Genomic DNA, 7,595 nt, shown 5'->3' on the forward strand with positions numbered 1-7,595 from the left:
CCAGCCAAATTGGTTTTCCATCTGTTCCTCACTCATAACATGCTATCTCTCATCTCCATGCCCATTCGACCGTGCCTTAAATGCACTCACTTCTTACCTCTACTTCACAAGTCTCTCTCTTCCTTTAATATGTAGCTCAGACATCATCCTTTGTTCGAAGCCTTTCCTGAACTTGCAGCTGCTAGTGACCTCCCTTTCATATTATCTTCTATTTAACTATTTTATATATGTATGTATTTATCAACTTTTTCTTTATGCTATATATATTTTTGCATGTATTTGCAGTCTTCCCTATTAGAATTCAAGCTTCTTGTGAGTAGGGATTGTTATACTTGTATCCTTAGCATCCAGCTCAGTGTCTGACACATAGAAAGTCCTTCATTAAATGCTTGATGATTGATTCATTCTCCTCTCCATTCTTCTTCCTAACCATCTCTTCTTTCTGTTTCTCCGTTTATTAATTTAATAAGCAATTTATTAAGAACATACTATATGACAAGGGTTGTGCTAGGTGCTGGGGGATACATGGATGTAATGGTTCCTGCCCTTAAGGAGACACCTTGATAGGGACACACCTTTCTCCCCACCAGGGCCCCTAGTGTCTCACCTCCCAGACTGGGGTGGGGGGAAATGAGGAATGAAAGACCTGAAAGAGAGGAAGCTGCAGCTTTCCCTCCCCCCAACTCACACCAGCTTTTGCAGACACTAGCCTTTCAGCTTTCAACTTGACCCACTCTAGTATTTTATTACAAGAAACACCACAAACTCAGAAAAGTAAGCACAAAATATATAGAAAGTAGATACAAAGTAATTGCAAGTGATCAAGGTACGCTTCCTGTAGGCAGCGGTACTTGAGCTGGGTTTTGAAGGAAGTTATGGATTCCAGGAAGCAGAGATGAAGACGAAATGCATTCTAGGCACATAGAACAGGCATGTACAAGGCATGGAGGCAGGAGATGGGATGTCCTGTAAGAGGAAGAATAAGCAGGCCAGTTTGGAGGAAACATAATGTGAAATAAAGCTTGGAAGGAAAATCAGGACACAGATTGTGAAGGGGTTTGTAAAGTCATACAGAAGAGTCTGTACTGTATCCTAAAGTCAGGAAGGAACCACTGGACATTTCTGAGAAAGAAAGTGCCATGATGAGACTTGTGCTTTAGGAATATCCTTTTGGCAGCTATGTAGAAGAAGGACTAAAGACGGGAGAGGCTGGAAGCTGGGAGATCAAGGAAAATGACAGTTGATTAAAGGCCATTGGGTTTGGCAACTAAGAGATCACTGGTGACTCTGGAGAGAGTAGTTTTTGTGGAATGATAAGGCCAGAAGCCAGATTGTAAGGGGTCTTAACTTAAGAGTGAGAGGAGAGAAAGTGGAGGTGTTTACTGTAGGTGGCCTTTTGGGGTTTGGTTACAAAGGACAGAAGAGATATAGGTTGATAGTTGTCATGGATGGAATGGTCAAGTGAAGGTTTTCTCAGGATAGGGGGAGATATGGGCATGTTTGTAGGAAGTAGTAAACGAGCCAGTAGAGAGGGAGAGATTGAAAATAAGTGAAAGAGTGGGGTTGACAGAGAGGACACTGTTGGAGGAGATGGGGAGATGGAATCTGATTGCTTGAACAAGCAGAGGTGTTAGCCACTTCATCATGTAAGACAGGGGTGAAGGAGGAGATAGTAGCAGAAGGCATCTGAGTGATAGGGAGAGAAGAAGGAGTTCACAGCACATGGCTTCAATTTTTCTGTAAAATATGAGGTAAGGTTCTCAGCTGAGAGAGTGGGTGGAGGTAGAGTCATGGGAAGTTTGAGGGATGAGAAGGTCTGGAAGAGCCCATATGCAAAGTGGGGTAGTGAGTTGATATGGGGGGTACAGTAGAATTGCCCCACAGAGGTTGTGGTAAGCCTGGCACCTGGGCCTGAAACATGGCAACAACTGTTCCCATTGGTGCAAGCTCATCCTTTCTCAGTCCATGTGACTCAAGAGGCCCTAGAATTAGTAAATTTTATTCAGCTCTAACATCTCTGCTGTATTCCATTGCCCTACTGCCCATCTCAAGTCAGTCAGTCAATAAACATTTATTAAGTACCCACCAGGTGCTAGGCACTGTGACATTTCCTGGTTGTCCCTTCAGGACCTGAAATTCAACCCATCCCAAATCAAAAGTCATTCATTACCTTGCTCCCTAAACCTGTCCTCCATCCACAGTTTCTCATTTCTTTTGAGGGTACCATCATCCAGATTCATAACCTCCAGTCATCCTTGACTCTTCCCACTCCTTCACTTCCTGAGAGCCAATCAGTGGCCAGCTTACTGATTTTACTTCCACAAGATCTCTGACATCTGTTCCCCTCTCTTAACCACCCTAGTTCTGGCCCTCATCCCTTCTCACCTAAATTACTGCAGTAGCTGCCTAACTTTTCTCCGTTTCCAATCTCTCCCCTCTTGAGTTCGTCTTCCACGTTGCTACCAAAATAATTTTCCTAAGACACTCCCCTCCTCAAAAACTTTCAAGGCTCCCTATTGCTATTAGAAAAAGGCAATATAACAAAAACATTTTACATTTGCATTTAAAGCTTTCCACAGCTTGGCTTCTATCTACCTTTCCAGACTTATTCCCTAATTGAACGGACTTTTATATTCCATCCAAACAGGCCTACTTGTCATTCTTCAACTCGACATTCCAACTTCCCCAAGCTGCTGCCATGTCTGTCGCCAATACATGCCTCCCCTACATTTTCTCTCTGTCTCTCTAAAGTTTTATTTTCCTTCAAGACTCGACTCAGGTATTATCTTCCCTTAACTACACTGCCTCCCTCGAGCGTGCCACGCCCCCCTCCTCCTTAGTTTAATTTATATTTACTTGCATACATGTGGTATCACCCTAGTAAAATACAATTTCCTTGAGCTCAGTGACTGTTTTTATCTTTGTGCAGCTCAGGACAGTGACTGACACATAGTAGATGCTTAAGTGTTTGTTGATTTGAATTAGACATCATAGAATGTCATGGCTAAAAGGGAATATAGAGTGTTAGAGCTGAAAAGAATGGGGGATGTATAGCATCAAGACCATTGTTTTAACTATTTGGTGGGCTGTGTGGAAAAGAAGGATTAAATTTATTCTTTTGGCCCAGAGGGCAGAGTGAGGACCAAGAAATGAAGGTAGAGTTGCAGAGAGGCAGATTTCAGCTAGATCTAAGGGGGAAAAAACAACAACAGGAGATGTTAAAAGGTGAAACGGGTTGCCTTAGGTAGTGGAAGTCTCCCAGCAGATCCTGGATAAACATATTATAGGTGTTGTAGGAGGGATACTTGCTCAGGTATTGGTTGAACTGGATGCCCTCTGAGGATCCTTCCACCTCTGAGATTGTATAAGAATGTCTGAAATGAAAGGGACTTTAGATATTATAGTCCCAACCCCTAGTTTTATAGAAGACAAAATCAATACTCAGAGAAATATATATATATATATATATAAACTGCCCAACAGTGGCAGTTAGGTGGTGCATGGTGCTGCTGGAGTCAGGAAGAGCTGTATTCAAATTTGGCCTCAGACGTCCTAGCTGTGTGACCTTGGGTAAGTCACTTTACCCTGTTTGCCTCAGTTTCTTCATCTGTAAAATGAGCTGCAGAAGGAAATGGCAAACCACTCCAGTATCTTTGCCAAGAAAACCCCAAATGGTTTCATGAAGAGTCAGACATGACTGAAAAATGACTCAACAACAATGGTACGGTTAAGATTTGGCCCCTTCTCTCCAGACTTATAAAAGGAGGCTCTTTCTGCTACACCATGCTGTCTCAGGAGCAGTAATACAGTACAATGCACAGTACCCACCCTTCAACTTTGGGTTGCCCTTTGAATTAAAATTTTGGATCTTCTAAGTAAGTGGTGTTCCACCGAAGCCCTATTCTACCACCAGGAGATTAGCTTTGACAGCAGGGAGTGGCTTGGGATGGTTGAATGGGGATTTAGGGTAAGGTGGATTGTAATCAAGTCCGGGGCAACCTCCACCCACTGATCCTGTCACCAAAACATCAATAGTGCAGAGAATGTTGATTATTTTTCCATTCCAGCTAGATAAACAGCATAATTACCCTTCTCTCTCCTCTCTTTCTTATTTGTACCTAGTTAATTATAGTGTTTCTTATTCCACTAGTCTATTTGAGCACTTGGATACTTTGGGGGCAGAAATTGGGCCTAACCCAGTCTTTTGAGATACTCAGTGATTGATTAATGAATGGTGTCACCAACCTATTCTTTGAATTGTATTCTATAAACTAAGAATACACAGTGTTTTAGAACTCTGAAAATACCCAGTGTTCAAGAACTCCAGGGTTCCTCCTGGTCTCTTCTACATTCTGCAGCCCAGCCGGTATCATTTGCCCTTGGGACATTACTTTCTGAATCTGCAAGGAAAGACTGGCCCTATTTGTCCAGTTCCTGGGCACGTCATCAGGAGGAATGTTTAGAAGTCATAAGACTATGGATAGAAATAACACTACATTCTTTTCTAGGACCTTTCATCTCTTGGCACTTAATTGTCACAGGCATTAATTAAGGCTGTGTGCCACTCCTGGTAGGAAATAGGATGTTATTATCCTGTTCTGCTGACCGGGAAACTGAGGCATAGTGATGGTAAATGGTTTATCAAATCACTGTCAGACTTGTAGGTAAAGGATTCTGTGTCAGTGGAGCCGAGGTAGGTTCTCCCACTTATTACCAGAACCTTTCCATGGTTCTGGGAAGGAGATCTTTGGGGTAGGGGAGAGGGAGAGGACATTACAGGAATAATATTCCATACTGACTACTTCTGTGAGACATGGGTGTTCGAGGCCTTTCAGGGGCTTACAGTCTATTAGAAGATAAGACATACACATGACTAAAGTACAAAACAGAACTTGATCAGTATATGAGAGATTAGATACATTTGAGAGATTCCAGAGAGGGGAGATAACACAAATCCAAAGGAATTGGATTTATTAATTTATTAATCACCATTTATTAATCACCTATTGTGTGCAAGGCCTAGCGTTTGTTACTGCGGAAATAAAATCAAAATCAATATTTCTGGAGAGATATGACATGCGCATGTGCGCATGTGTGTGCACACACACACACAATACAAGGTGGGCAGAGATAGGGACAAAGGTGACATTAAGACAATTGCTCTAGGAAGGTTTTGAGGAGGGCAAAAATTTTCAGCTCAGCCTAAAAGGGAAGGCTACATCAAGGCTATCTGGGTGGAGCCTTGAATTAAAGATAAAGATTCTAAAAGTATGAGATTAGAAGGAAGAACGTTCTAAGCATTTGGAGGTTGGAGGAGGGTAGGAATTGAGGATGAGATGACCTTTGAGAACTCACAGAGGGAGAAAGTGTGATAAATTTGGGAATCCAGCTCCTGTGGCTCAGTTAGCTTGAACTGGAAGGGAACTAAAGAGTGAAGTAAGGCTGGAAAGGTCATTGTGAGCTAGAAGAAGGTCTTTAAATGCCAGGGTTGTGGAGGAAACTGAAGTCCAGAGAGTTTAATTAGTTCATTAATCAAGTCTTGGCCAACTTGACCTCTTTACACTTTGTTAGTCTGGTTCTTGGACCATCATGATAACAAAAACCATTTATTTAGCACTTTAAGATTTGGCCAAGCCGTTGACCCACGTTGTCTCATTGGATCCTGACAACAACCCTTTCAGGTAAGTATTATTATTTAATCCCATTTTACAGAGGGGGAATTGAGACTCAAAGGAAGGTAGTGACTTGACCACACAAGTGACACAGCTAGTCAGTAACAAAGGTAGGATTTGAACCCTGACTCCTGGCCCTGTGCTTTTTCTGTTCTGTGACTCTATCTAGGTTGGTAAAACCAGGGCTCTTCTATGCTCTCCTTTTTGAATTAAATTTTATTTTTTTTAGTTAACAAGCATTTGTTTCTCCTTCTGATTGTCCCCTCTCAACTGGGGGAAAAAAGGAAAGAAAAACAAAATCCATATAATATATACATAGTGAAGCAAAACAAATCCCTCTATTGGCCATTTCCAAAGATGTGTGTCTCATTCTACATCTTGACTCCATCCCCTCTCTTTCAGGAGGTGGGTGGCAAGCTTTATCAGTGGCCCCCTAGAATCATGTTTAATTATTGCATTGGTCAGAGTGCCTTTCAAAAACTTTTTTTTTTTAACAGTATCGTTGCTGTGTAAATTTTCTCCTGGTTGCGCTCGTTTCATTTTTGTATCAGTTTCTATAATAATGATAGTAGTAGCTAACATTTATATGGTGCTACTATGTGCCAGGCACTGTGCTAACTACTTAACAAATGTTATCTCATTTTATCCTCACAACAACTCTGAGAGGTATGTGCTATTAATAGCCTCATTTTATAGTTGAAGAAGCTAAGGCAGAGAGAAGTTAGGTGACTTGCCCAGGGTCACATAGCACCTGATGTCAAATTTGGACTCAGGTCTTCCTGACTCTAGGCCCAGCATTCTATCCTCTATACCACCTAGATGTCTCCATAATTCTTCCCAGGTTTCTCTGAAACACTCCCTTTCATCATTTCTTACAGCGCAATAGTATTCTATTATATTCATATACCATAATTTGTTTGTCTGTTACCCAATTAACGGTGAGCTCCTTAGTTTCTAGCACTTTGACACCATAAAAAGGGCTGTTATAAATATTTTTGCACATATAGGGCTTTCCCCTCTTTTTCTGATCTACTGGTTTTTCGAGAATCAAGGGCCACCACCTACGAGACAGAAGCAAATACAAAATGCTCTGTTTGACATACAAAGCCTCTCATAACCTAGCCCCACACCTACTTTCCAGTCCTCTTAACACCTTACTATTTGACACATATTTTTTGATCCAGTCACACTGGCCTCCGAGATGTCCCATGAACAATATATTCCATTTCTCAGCTCTGGGCATTTGCTCTGGCTGTCCCTCATGCCTGGACCATTCTCCTTCCTCCACTCCAACTACACCCCTTTCCAGCTGCCTTTAAGTCCCAATTAAAATCTCACTTTCTACTGGAAGACTTATCCAACCCTTCCTAATTTCAATGTTAATTATTTTCTATTTATCCTGGATACAGGTTTCTTTCTATATATTTGTTTGTATACTGTCTCGCCTGTCAGACTCTAAGGTCTTTGAGGACAGGCATTGTCTTTTGCCTCTTTTTTGTATCCCCAGCACTTAGCACAGAGCCTGGCACATAGCAGGCCCATGTTTATTGAATTGAAATGGTGGTGGTGATGCTTACGCAGCTAGGCAGTTGGTGTATAGAGTGCTGGGCCTAGAGTCAAGAAGTCCTGAATTCAAATCCCATCACAGACACTTACAAGCTGTGTGATCCTGAATTGAAATCGGATTTCAGAAATAAGCTGTGTTTCCCTGGGTAAGTAACTTAACCTTTGTCTGCCTCAGCTTCCTCAACTGTAAAATAGGCATAATAATGGTACCTACCTCCCTGGGTTGGATCAAATGAAATATTAATTGCTTTTTTAAAATTTTTCCTTCACCCCCAATAGTATTTTTTTCCAATTACATGTAAAAATAGTTTTCAACATTCACTTTTATAAGAGTGTGGGTTCCAATTTTTTTCTCTT

Source organism: Trichosurus vulpecula, chromosome 3 (genome assembly GCF_011100635.1).
Source record: "Trichosurus vulpecula isolate mTriVul1 chromosome 3, mTriVul1.pri, whole genome shotgun sequence".
Taxonomy (NCBI): domain Eukaryota; kingdom Metazoa; phylum Chordata; class Mammalia; order Diprotodontia; family Phalangeridae; genus Trichosurus; species Trichosurus vulpecula.